Here is a 13,445-nt window from a genome sequence, read left to right as displayed (position 1 = left end):
GAGTCTCTGCACCTTCCTGCAGGAGGGCTGTGGCTTTGGGGCAGAACTGGTGGGCTGGCTGCCTGTGCCTGGGGATCTCGTTTGTTCTTCTGACAGCTACCAGTGTATGTGGGGGGTCAGGCCTCACTTGTGCAAGGAGGTCAAATTCACCATATTAAGACTTCAGTGGAAAAATGAGTAAAAGTCAAGCATAGGCCATTCCAGGCTGGAGCAAATCCTCCTGCTTAATTGCTGGGCTTCTTAGCTGAAATCATCCCAGCACTGTCAGATTCCACATGCCCTGGAGGCAGGTACAGAGCAAATAAAAATACATCTGCTCTGCAAGAAAGGCATTTTTAAAAAATTCCTTTTATATAAAAAGTGCAGTCCTGCTTTATGGTTTCTTAAACACAGATTTCCTTTTATGAGCCATAAACGACATTCAGGTGTAGCACTGTGACTTTAAATCAGCTCCTCTGGCAACCATCTAGATAATGTATTGCAAGGAAGGCCTAACTGGCCTGTTTCTGCTTTGACTAATTCATTGTTTCAGTGCTGCTGACTTTAGATCCTAGCCTTTCCTGAGTTCACTGAGCATAAAAGCTGTTTAAAGTTCCTAAGAAGCAAGAAATAACTCAGCTGTGAGCAATATTTAAGCATGTGGTGGCAGCAGCACTGCCAAAACCAGCTCTTAATCTGTTTCAGAGAGCTTCTTGATGAGAAGAGTTGGGCTGGTACTTTGAGAAGTGATGGGGTGTTGGGCTAAGCAGGGCATGATGTAATGGGGGTGAGTTTTGAGAGCCTGGGGTTTGCTTTTGGCTTCCCTGCTCCATTACAGTGTGTGGCTGAAGAGCATCTGAGCTAGAATCTGCTCTGACTTACACCCTGGATTTACAGTAGGATAATGCTGCTGATTTAAAGGGAGCTATCCAGGATTTATGGGGCTTTTATAAGTAGGATCACAAATTTTAGCCATAATCCTGTGCAAATGCATGGGTGTGAGTGCAGATGTGCGTGTCTGCATCACTAATGCAGTGTAATACTCATGCACAGTTGTAATACAAAGATGTAATAATGGCAACAAAACAGATAATAACAATGTGAGTTTGCTTTTTCAAAAGTACTTGCATTACAGGGTTATAACATGATTCAAACCAGGCTCATGATCCCATGAAAGATAATCCAGCTGTAACCCTAAAGCATGTAGCTGACTCTTGTAACACCTATTGTCACGAGAGAAACTAGTCTCCTTCCATTTCAGTAGTTGCTATTTGAAAGCAGTTTCTTTTTTTCATGTAAGTCATGATCTGTTTAGTTTTCTGGGATTATGTGGAATATGTGCAAGGCCCCAGCTAAAGGTCTCTATCCTGGGAGTGTTATAAGAAGACCACTCAATTCTAGAGCTAAAATGTTGAGCAGGATGCTCTGCAGCACTGGAGCTGAGAGCATCAGAATAAGGACCTTCTGTTGTTTAGGGCTTTTTTACCTTACCAAGCCGGTATGTAGCTTTAGAAGAAAGTTCTGGGGATCAGCTGGATCCTCTGCAGATGCCAAGTGGCCTTAGTTCTGATGTGAAGTGTGAAATCAGTACAATTCAACAGAAAGCCTGGACTCACTGTATATCATATGCTTCTTGACATCATCTGGTTTTAAGCCAGCTCTAGAGGATGGATGTTTTTCCTCTCGCCTCTAGGTTAGGGGGGAAAAACCCCAAACCCCTATCATGTTTGCTGTCTGTACAGTGCTATTTCCAGACTAAAGAAAAAGAGTTAAATTACATTTGAACAGAACAATACCGACAACAGCAAAGGTCAGGAAACTTTTAAATAAGGTCACCATATCGATTGCAACAGTGAATGGATAGACATCAAATACTTTGCCATGAAAGGCTGAAAAGAAGTAAATTCAGCATGATATATTGAAACCCAAGTCTCTTTCATATGTTGCAGAGCCTCTGACATAGCAGGTTTACTGTTCAAGCTGAGATATGTTGCCTTGCCAACATATATTCTGAGTTACCCAAGCAGATTTAATGTTTTTGCTGTAATGACTTTTCCCTTTTTTGGGGGGGCACTTTTCTTTTCTCTTTTAAAAAAATTGTTGCAGAAGATTTCAGACCTACCTAGGAAATGACCTTAATCAATTTAGTTCCACCAATGAGTATGAAAACTCGGATCTTTCTTTTTTGCTTTCTCTAAACATTGTCTTACTTCTATTAAGCAGGGTGACCGAGTCACAGCTTGATAGAAAAGTGCGTTTTGTTTGTTGTTTTGTTGTGTGGGGTTTTTTTTAACCCATCCAAGTGGCAGCTCTGTTTTGTCCAGCAGGATTGATGTGACTGACAAGTGTTTTGAATTTCTAAGCTCCAAGGTCTCAAAATCCATGAAAAGCGAATGACACACACACACAAAAATGTAAATCTTTGGAAAACAAGCAACAACTACATACACACACACACAAAATAACAGTTCTGCAGAAGGGTGACAGACACTTCATTCATTCTTCCCCCCCCCCCCCCTTCTTTAGTAAGTCAGTGTTTCTGGGCCACCTACAGGCACATTTATTTCTTCTGCAGCAGGGAATCAGGATGCACAATAAGACAAAGTCATGGTCGTGTTATGTCAGGGTGGGTCTATCTGCATCTCAGCGTTATGACTCCCATCGCCACCAGCTTGCCAGGAACTGTTCCCATCAGCTCCGTATCAATTGGGGTGACTCCATCTGTCTTAGTCCAATGAGCACATGACTTGAATACCCTAATTTTTTAGGGTTTGGGTTGCAGGAGTCCCAAGAGAATAAAATCATTGAGCCAGGCTGTGCAAACACAGCCAGAGGCAGTGCTGGACCCATGTGCTAACCCTGTTGCAAGTGGATGAAGTGGGATTCATGACGAGGAGCCCTGCTGGTCCCAGAACTTGCCTGATGTGCACAGCTTGATAGGGAGTCCCAGACTGGGACCAAGGTGTCCCCTGGGCTGCCCCAGAACAGGCTCTGCAGCAGGCTACTTTGGTTTAGCTCTCTGGGATACTCTTTAAAGAATGAGAGGTAAGGGAAATCAGTTTTCTGGTGTCCTGACCAGCAAGCTAGCATCCCCCTCCTTCCAAGCACCTCACTGCAACCTTGTTGTCACTTGCTGTCCTGGATGATGACTGCAGCAAAGCATATTTGCTCAGCTCAGGGTTATTACAACCATGCAAACTGTCTCTGGAAGGCATGTTAATCACTTTTTGTCACCTTTCATCAAGGACTTGTCAAATATCTAATACCACACCATCTGAATGCAGGATGTGACTTCCTGAAGCAGCCCATGAGCCCTCTGTGGCATGGCCACGCTCCCTCCTGACTCTCTTTTTCCACACGATCTCACCCAAAACCAAAGCAGGATGAAAGTTACGGGAATGCCACACCATGTAGAGGATACTGAGCCCTTGAAGACATGATCTGGAGCTCTTGTCTCCAACCCAGACAACTTGTTCCAATAGCTGGCTTGAATTTCAAGGTTACCCTGTTGCTTTGGTGGGAGGCGGAGGTGGCAGATTTGTAAAGAAGAGTAATGATGGAAAGGAAGTTTTTCTTCTTGCTTCTCATCCCATCTGGCCTGGTGAATGAGGTATTTTTGGTTGAGGGGTTCAAAGGATCAAGTGAGGCAGTCAGTTGGAAACACCAATTCTGCAAGCTTTGGACAGATACCGGCCACTGCTTCCTCTGGTTCAGCTCCACCGCTTCATCATGGGCTTGAGGTGGCTGCTTTAATGGGAAATTGGCCCACAGAGGAGGATCTGTACCTTCCCTTTGCAGTGAATCAATAAAAAGCTGAAGCATTTTGAATTCCCTCTTCCGGGAGGGAATAGCCCTCATTGTATGTCTGGAGAATAAAACAGTAAAGAGAGAGAGAGGAGGGAGGCTCTTCGCTGTGCACGCTCCAGCTCTCTTGGCTGAGAGGCAGCTTTGCTCTGCAAGTCTCAGCCACATTTGGTTTTGGCATTACTTGAGGCTTTCTAAGCCTGGCCTGAAAATTATGTCTTTCTGTGGAGGCCAGGCACTGCTGGTTCAATCTAATTATAGGATGAGGGTGATGGAGTCTAGGAGATCCCCAAGAAAGGACAAAAAGTGGGTGTTTAGCAAGAAAAGCATTAGCAGCCCCAATGGTTTGCCATCACAAACTCTTCTGCTTGTATAATCTCATCTCTGCCTGTGAGCCCTTTACACCAGATGATTTCATAGTCCTGATTCTGCCAAAGATGCTTCAGGATGAAAGCTTGGATTTCTGTTTGGAAACTCTCTGACAGGTGAACATCGTGAGCATCTGAGAAGGGTAACCACTTGGCTTAGCCCCTGAAACTCTGCATGCAAACCTGAAGTACATTAAACCTTCTCCAGGGAGGGAAGTTTCACACTTGGAAAGCTTTGCAAGGTTTCCAGCATTTGCTGCTTCCAGTCAGGCTGGAATCCAAAAGTGCAAAGACCCATGAAAATCATTAATAAAGAACAAAAAACAGATGCAGAGACAGGTTCAGCCCCACAACCCCTCTGAAACTGTGGCTTGCAGAAGTCTTATGCTTTGCTCAGGTAGATTTGCTCTTGTAAAGCTGAAAACCCATTCCTCAAACTGGATTTGGTGCTGGGTGCTCTTAATGTAAGGGTTAAGATTGCCTCCAGGTATAAATTTCCAGTGTCTGTTGGCATCAGTGGGTTATACTCCTTGATGTGCCTGGAAAGCGTGGTCCAGGTAGGTTGTGGAAGTGAATGGGATTTACTTGCACAGGTGGGTGAGCGCTGCTCTATGTGTAGCCTTCTCCCCATATTTTGCCATTGTTCTTGAGGCAACCTCGTTAGGTCAGCGAGAAAGTCCAAGGTGTCTCTTGGCCTGTGTTTCTTTGTATGAGGCTTCTTGGTTGTGCTCTGCTCTTCAAAATCACTGGTGAGACACTGGAACGGGTTGCCCAGGCAGTTGGTGGGAGCCCCATCCCTGGAGGTTTTTAAGGCTAGGCTGGATGTGGCTCTGAGCCACCTGATCTAGTGAAAGGTGTCCCTGCCCATGGCAAAGGGATTGGAACTAGATGATCCTTGAGGTCCCTTCCAACACTAACAATTCTATGATTCTATGAATGAAATGAAATCTGATCTCTGTTCAGCTAATCCTGACTTGTCAGATCAGACTCTGGGGCCTTCAAGGGGTTCCCCATGACCTCTTGTAATCTTCAGCTGCTCAGAAAGTTGGGGAATCTGACAAAGGTACAGAAAGCTCTGCTGAGGTTTGTTGTGTAGTAGACACAACAAGGTCTGTCTGACATACCAGGGTAGTAGCAATTGTTAATAAGAAAAATTGTATGGCCATCAATAAAAGACACTGCACCTACAGAAAGCACCTACTGAACTGGACTTCTTTATGCTATTTATAATACATATGCTATACTGTATACTAACATTGAGCTAGTTCCTAGTCCTGGAGCTGGGGGGAGTTGTTCCCAGGTTATTCACTTTCTCCCTTCCATTGAAAGCTGAAATTGAGCGTTAGAGGAAGACAGCAAAGGGTGCAGCTTCTAAACAAGACTCTGAGTTAACCTGTCATCCCATGCCTTGTAGGAAAACAAGGGTGGAGGCAACTGATGAGGGAAGAGCAAAGCCATTGGCTGTTTCCAGGTTCTGTGGTTGACAGGTAAGGAAATTCCCCAACCCCTTTGCTGATTTGTGACAAGTCAAGTAGCCATCTTAACCAAAAACCTGTTCAGTTCTTAATTTGAGTCAACTGAGATGCTGTTCAAGCTTTTCTGGAATGCACAGCTTCTGGTTGTCTTTGTTGTTTAGCTACCGGGCATGAAGATGATGGTGTGGGTCTGGAAGAGCCAAGGAGCCCAAGTTGATGTGCTAGGGTTTTGCACTGGTTTTGTATCAGCAGCATCCACTTAAGTGACCAGCACTATATTTGTCAGGATGGATAAAATTCATCTGAAGTGTTTTGCTGGGCTGACTTGACTGTAGTTTGCCTCATGTGGTCTTCTTCACCTTCTTCTACAAACCTGGGGCTGATTTGTGCCCTGTGTTTCCATTGGTCCCAGAGGCATTATCTATGTCTTGCAGCAAGGAGTAGGACTGTGTCCTATCTCTGGTGCTGCAGGCACAGCTTTGAATGAGCCAGCACCTGAAATCCTAACAGCAAGGCCTACAATCATCTTTTTCTTCATCCCTGCATGAACAGGCACCAATGATGGTGCTTTGTAAAAGCTGTTTTGTAGCTACACTGCCACAAGAACAAGAGCAGTGTGTGTTTCAATCCAGCTTCCTCCCTGATGCAGGTCTTGCTGCCTGCACCATTCTCACAACTGAGATAGGCTTCATAGGAAGTAATATCTCTTGTTAGATTAGCTGATAGATTTGGGAAAAAGCAGGCAAGTAATTTGTCAGGCTAAAAGCATATGTGGTTTTCCCCAGTTGTATCAGCACTGGGTTTTCCAATAGTATCTGTGCATCGCATATAGCCAGCTGATGAAACATGTGCACCACAGTCCCTGTTCTATCAAACACTGAGAGATGTTGCAGGAGTTATATGCCTGTTATTGGCAGCAACCTTTGATCTGCTGGAATCCAATTCCTGCACACCTCTGCCTGAAAGCCCCCTTGATCCCTGCTTGGATGGAGGCTTCCCACCCATACTCTGTTATTCAGTTACTGATGAAGTTTTGAAGGTCTGTTCTCTTGGTAGAAAGCACCCCTGGAAACACGTTCCCCAAGGGACTCCTGAGAACCAGGAATGCACCCTTCCAATGCGTGTTTGATGGAGGGGATGAGCTTGTTATAAAATTCCTCTGAGATAATACCAGAGGTATTTGAACTCTCTTTGGTTTTATAGTGTAATCCACTTACATTTTCCCCCTCTCTTGGCTACAACAGCAACCAGTTGTTTCTGTGCAAGCCTAATACAGGCTAGTAATATATCATGGAGTAAAATTATGGCCTTTTCTCTAATGCCAGACATTTGGAAGCATCTGGTTAGACAGAGAAGTACCCAGCGTGGATAAATCATGTTTTAAAAGCTTGTAATTTTTTGTAAAACTGTGATTTTTTTGGTGTGTGTTGTGTGTTTCCACCTCCTGGGGCATCTCCCCAGCTGTCCATGGAGGAGTGATTGTCAGTGAAAGCCCAGCCCAGCGGATGCTCTGCTGGAAAGACAAGAAAGTAGTGGAAATGCTCTGAATTTGGTTTCATACCTCATTTACTAGGGCTTGCCTTTAGAAGATGATTCTTCACCTAAAGTGGGTTTCCTTTTACTCTCTTGGCAAAGGAAATGTTTTGCACAGGGTGCTTGTCAGAGCATCTGTTCCCTGCATGTGAAAACTGGCTTTTTAAGCTATGCTTTGTAAGTGCATGTTGTAGCAATTCTTACATGGTAATTCTCTGCTCCTCTTTATGGTAGGATGCTCTTCTCAGTTGCACATAAATTTGACTGTTGGCACTGGAGTTTTCCATCTGAGATATCTGCTTTGAACTGAGTTCTTCTGGGGAAATACCAGCTCAAAGAGAAACAGTCACTTCTGAGAATAAGATTGCAGTAATTTTGTCCATGCTGAAGCAAAGCTGACTCTGTTCTGTGGAAAAGGCAAAGGGAAAAGAAGGTGTATTAAGGATTTTCAGTTAATTTCCTGAATATGCTCCCTGTACATAAAGCATGTTTTATATCACCAGTGTCTTCCTCTGCATCCAGAAGAGGAGGCTCAGTGGGAGACCTTACTGCTCTCTACCACTACATGAAAGGAGGCTGTAGACAGGTGGGGGTTGGTCTCTTCTTCCAGGCAACCAGTGGCAGAATGAGGACAGTCTCAAGTTGCACCAGGGGAAGTTTAGGCTCGAGGTGAGGAGAAAGGTCTTCCCAGAAAGAGTAATTGCCCAGTGGAATGTGCTGCCCAAGGAGGTGGTGGAGTCCCTGCCCCTGGAGGTGTTAAAAAAAGGATTGGATGTGGCGCTTGAAGCCATGGTTTAGTTGTCATGAGGTGTTAGGTATGAGGTAATAGATTGGACTTGATGATCTTTGAGATTTTTTCCAACCTGGTTGATTCTGTGATTCTGTGTCCATATGTTTGCACAAGCCCAAGGGCTTTAGCATGAAAGAAATGGATGGTCTGATATTAAGGGGTCTGCCATTTAGTGTTTTCTAGTAGGATGACAAGTAGCAGTGAATTATCTGCAAACACCATCTGGATGAACTAATTGTACTGGGGTGTGCCTAAAGTCACCAAGGATGAAAAGTTACCCACTAGACCAATTGAGCTGGTTTTGTTAAGGCATCAGGACCTGCAGTGGTCCAGGAGTATATTTCTGGCAAGGAGCCACAGCAGGTGTGTGACTCTTGGGAAGAAGCATCCCAGTGTAGTTGATGATGAGCAGCTTGGATTGCTGGGCCACCTCCAGCCTGGGAATAGCAGTTTGGGAAGGAGAGGATAGTTCCTTTTGTCTGTGTTGTCTTTGCTCATGGCTGCTGAGGCAGGCCATGCACTGTTTGCAGATGGGGAAGATCAGCTCTGGCAGAGTCTGCCTGGGAAGTTCATTTTCCTTGATATTGTAAAGGGGGGAGTAAAATTATTGTTAATTAGAGACTCCACCCTAAACTGCAGTGATCCTTAGGTATGCTTCTGTCTTTGCATGTAAAATGAACATGAATCAGTCAAATGCAAGATCGTACATGAATGGGAGTCAGACTGCATTTCCAGGTCTGCAGTATTTGGCCAGAGTTGAGTCTAGATGCAAACCATGATCTTGCCCAGCAGTCAGCTTGTCTCCAGATTGCAGGTGAGCAGCTAGGCAACACCCAGCTGTACCTCTCTCTTTTCACATTTGGAGAAGATGCTGAAAGGGTAGTGGGATATATTCCTCAAGGAGCTATGCCACCCTGCAGATGAGTGCAAGCTGGAGTCACACAGCAGCAGTGGAGGGGCAAACAGCTTGCGGTGCAGTGAGCTGGCTGGCTCCCATCCTGAAGAGAAGACCACGTCGATCTTCCCTCTTAGGGTAGCCCTGCAAGTGAAAATATTCAAAGATAAACAAATAAAAGAATCATGTTGATATGAGCCTTAGCCCAGTGTCTGTCGGCTGACAAGCAATTAAACTCACCCAACAGGTTGTCTGCTTGTACATGATAAGATAGGAGGGTGTGAGCGGGCTATTATTGATAATTTCTGGATGCACCATGTCCTGGAGATTTACACTGGGGAATGATGCAAGGGGATGTCTCCCCTGAAACACCATTTATGTTCAATTCACAAATTATTTGCTTTGAACAAACAAAAAATGTGTGCAATCTGCATGACAAGAGCTTGCAGAGGGACAGGAGTTTGGCCAGGCTCAGCTGTGAGACCTCGTCTGATCTGATCCCAAATGTGTGTGGTGTAACTAAGTGGGCTTGGAAAGGACCTTCTTGGCAGTAGTCCAGTTTCTAGGCAGAGCATGAGAGGCAGCTGACTCCCAGAGCAGGTTTGGTAGCTGAGGACTGAAAACTTGTTGGATTAGTGGATTGTGCAAGCCCAATTCATCAAAGCTTGTAAATCTTACTTTATCAATGCTTGTAAATATCTAAGAGGCAGGTGTCAAGAGGACAGGGCCAGACTTTTTTTCAGTGGTGTCCAGCAACAGGACAGTGGGGAATGGGCACAAACTAGGACACAGGAGGTTCCGTTCAAACGTGAGGATAAACTTTTTCACTGTGAGAGTGACAGAGAACTGGACCAGGGTTCCCAGAGAGGTAGTGGAGTCTCTTTCTCTGGAGATACTGAAATCCTGCCTGGACAAAATCCTGGGCAACCTGTTGTAGCTGGGGGGTTGGCCTACATGATCTTCAGAGGTCCCTTCTGACCCCTACCATAGGCAAAATTTCTCTGAACTGATTTCTGCCAGGCTTGATCTCTGTGTTTATGTATCTTGAAGCAAAGAACGGCTGAAGCCTGCAAAAGAATTAATTTATTATCAACCATACAAGGCAAAAATGATCTTCTGTGATGCTGCCATTCCTGGGACAGAGGCAGAAGCAGTGCTTTGATGTTGCAGAGAATACTAAGGTAAGGAGAAAATCCCTGAAGTTTGCAAGTATGTGTGGAAAGGCAAACAAAATACCTGAACTTTTAGAGAGCCTGTAGTGAGAGGTTATTTTTGAGCAGTGATGTGATGCTCTCCACGTAGCATCTGAGCTGTGAGCTCAAACTGGGATGCCTGCATGCCCTTGCCAGCCAGGAGGATGCTGCCACATCCTTTGTTGTGCACATGGCTTATATGTGATGAATTTGTACTGAGCTGCCTGCAGTGCCGCACAGGGTAGGGGAGAGAGATTTGGCCTTTCCTGCCATAAGGATGGTGATGGAGGGGTCCAAGCTGGGGAAGAGGGTGAGAGGAAGTCAGAGGGTCTTGCTACCTTTGAGTGGAGACAGACAGAAGATGGGGGCTCTGGGCACTTTCCCCACCTTTTGCTGCACTATCCCTTTTCATCACAGCACTGACAAGGTGCTGATACTGGCAGGAGAGGTTAGTACCCCAGCTGTGGTTGCCTCTGGCAACATCCTCTCCTGCCCTTATGCTCATGCCTGTCAAAGCTGAGTTTGATGCTCTAGCAGAGTAAAAGGAAGGTGTTCTGCTGGAGTTTCTTTCTTATGTTTGTGCTGACCTTTCCCAGTTCTCTCATTTCTAAATTATTCCATCCCCTGGAAATCTTTACATTGCTCAGCATTTAGCCCAAGTACATTAAGGAAAGGCAGGAAGAGCTTCTCTCTGTGCTGTATCTGTAGCGTAGGTGTAAAAGATGTATTTGTGAGCCAGTCAGAGAAGAATGCTGAGGAAATCCTGTTTGGGTTAATCTTGTTTAATTTTATAATAAAAAACAGATGGCTGGCCATCTGGTGCTTCTTGCAATCAAATGTCTCACAATTAACAGTAATTTACTTGCCCTGAGACTTCCATGATCGTTGTGTGTGGGGATTTTTTTCCCTTCAACCTGAGTATGTGTGGTCCATTCCTAGAACGACGCTGAGCGCAAGCCTAGCCCTAGAGGTGGCTGTGGCAAACTCGTGGTGGATAATGCTGTGGGGCTCCTGGGAGGCATCTACTTTCCTGCTGGACCTCCTACTTAACACCCCCAAAAAGAGTGGCAGGCAGAGCATCTTCTGCTTTTCAGACCCTGGAGGAAATCACTTTCAGAGTAGGCTGAGTGAATCTTGATACGTACCCACAAATGCATTGTTGCAAGAGATCTTAAACAACACTTAATGGAAATATCCAAATTAGATTGACATTTTCTGGTAGCCTAGGGGATTTATTGAGAGCTCAAAGTGATTACAGCCAAAGTGGGTTTTGTCTGGCAGTTTAAGTTCCTGAATGTAATTAAGCAAGATGCAAGCAATCCTCTGCACTAGGAAAGCTTTCTGAGAGAAATAGCAGCACAACGGGATGTGGAATACAACCCACCAGGAAAATACGCTGCTCTTCTGTGCAGTCTTCACTTCAGGAGGTTTAGAGACCCACAGGATTCATCCACCTAAGCTGCTCAGTGGTAGTCCCAGGTGTGATGAGCAGCTACAAGCTGCAGAACCAAGCACCAGGACACTAGCTCATCTTGGTTGAGCTCAAGGATGGATTTGGACTTGTGGTATAACAGAGGTGCCTTCTGTTTCTGAGAACAGTAATCATTTTGCAGACAGAAGGCAGAAGTATCCTGCCTTTCAGGATGGTGGGAGCCACAGCTGTTTGATAATGCTAAATTTTTAGGTGGTGCAGGTGCTGCTGAAAATGGCATTTCTTCTTCTGAAACTCTAGCACGCTGTTCAGTTCCTTTGTTTCTAAGGTGACACAGCAATGGAGAGTGGCCTTTCAGTAATGTCAGGTCTCTCAAATATGTCTTCCCCAAGCCACCTCTGTAGTTTAAGGGTATCAGTAGTGCACATGAATAAATGAATTTCAGAAGAGAGATCTGCATGCCAGTAGGTAAGAGCTTTCCCAGGCAGGGTTTCTTTTTGCTTGTTTTGTTTTTGTTGGTTGGTTTGGGGGTTTGTTTGTTTTTTTTTGCTTGCAGGTGAAAAATAATGGAGCTTTTTCCCCTCCTCCTCCACAAAATCCCTGGGTTTATATGCACTCAGAGTGCTGGTGCTAGCTCATCATGGAATCATGTCATGGAGCTAAAAGATGTATTCAGATATCAGGGTACATTACTGTGGTAGTTTCAGACTGCTGCTATGCTCCATCCTCCAGGCTGTTTATTTAAACAGAGAGGAGCCTTCTGAAGGGCAAGAGCTCATTTTAACAGGGCTCTCCCCTGAAGGGAACTTCAGGCCATCGTTGGGATCTGCAGAGCTGGCAGGTATAGGGTTTCACACTGCCCTGGTCACCAAATGATCAAATCGCAGAGGTGCAGCTCGGGAGTGGATCTGACATCCATCCAGGGCAGTTCACCATCCAGTCTAGATAAGGCAGTTAGACAAGTGGTTAGCAGAACATCATGAACACAGAGGACAATAAAATGGTTGTTATTATTAGAGCAGTGGAAAAATGCTATGAATGATGATCTGAGACCTACATACATGAAAGTTTTGGGACGAGTTCTACTCAGCTCAGCAGAGGACACATTTTGGAACCTCTCCACCCTATTTTCCCTTTTTCTATTTCCCCTCTTTCCTGGTGAGACTAGATCAGACTCTTTTGTCCTCCTTATTTTTTTCCCTCTAGTGCAGCCTGTACCTACAGTGTCATTTTCAGAAGAAGACTGGATGATTCAATGATTATGATTTGTGCCTGGCAAGTAACCTGACAGAGGGGACTTTCTCTTTCTGGGGTATATGCCACTTTGGGATGATTACATGCTTTGGTCCAAACTCTGCTCCAGTTCAGGTTTGTCTGCCTTTGCTGTTTATTTATATGGAGTGGATGTCTCGGGCTCTCTGTCTGTGATTACTTCTACTGAATGTCCCCTCACAGGCCTGTACCATAGTGGAGCTTGTCTCTATCTGATTGGTGTGTGTGCAGCCCAAGAAGTGTGCAGACATTTGCTTAAGCCTGCTCTTCACCATACCCCTTGGACACTTGGAGTCATTGACCATGCAAAGCTCATCACCCCATTGCTGCTGTTCACCAGGCTGGGGGAAAGCCTGAATACCCAAACAGACTTCTGATGCTGCTTTGAAGGGTCTGTGCTACCCCTACCAGGCAAGAGAAAGTCAAGAAGCACTGGGGACAAATAAAGGACAATGAATCAACCGTGTCAGGAAGCAACCCTTGTTCTTTAAGAGAGTTGGTTCTTGCCATCACAATGGCTAGATTACAAAGCCATTTCCTCCAATTACCTTCTCTGTCAAATCTCTGTGTCATCTGGCACTAGGAAAGCTTGGATCCAAATTCATTGTGAATTGGGGCGACGACACAAGAGATTTCTAAATTAATATCCTGCCAAGAGGAATTGAACTTGTTTTTCCCAATCATGTCACCTCTGATTCCTTTGC

This window comes from Melanerpes formicivorus, unplaced genomic scaffold (genome assembly GCF_026170545.1).
Source record: "Melanerpes formicivorus ecotype bairdi unplaced genomic scaffold, bMelFor1.0.p_v2 SCAF_5, whole genome shotgun sequence".
NCBI classification, from domain to species: domain Eukaryota; kingdom Metazoa; phylum Chordata; class Aves; order Piciformes; family Picidae; genus Melanerpes; species Melanerpes formicivorus.
Note: the sequence above shows the minus strand (reverse complement) of the source record.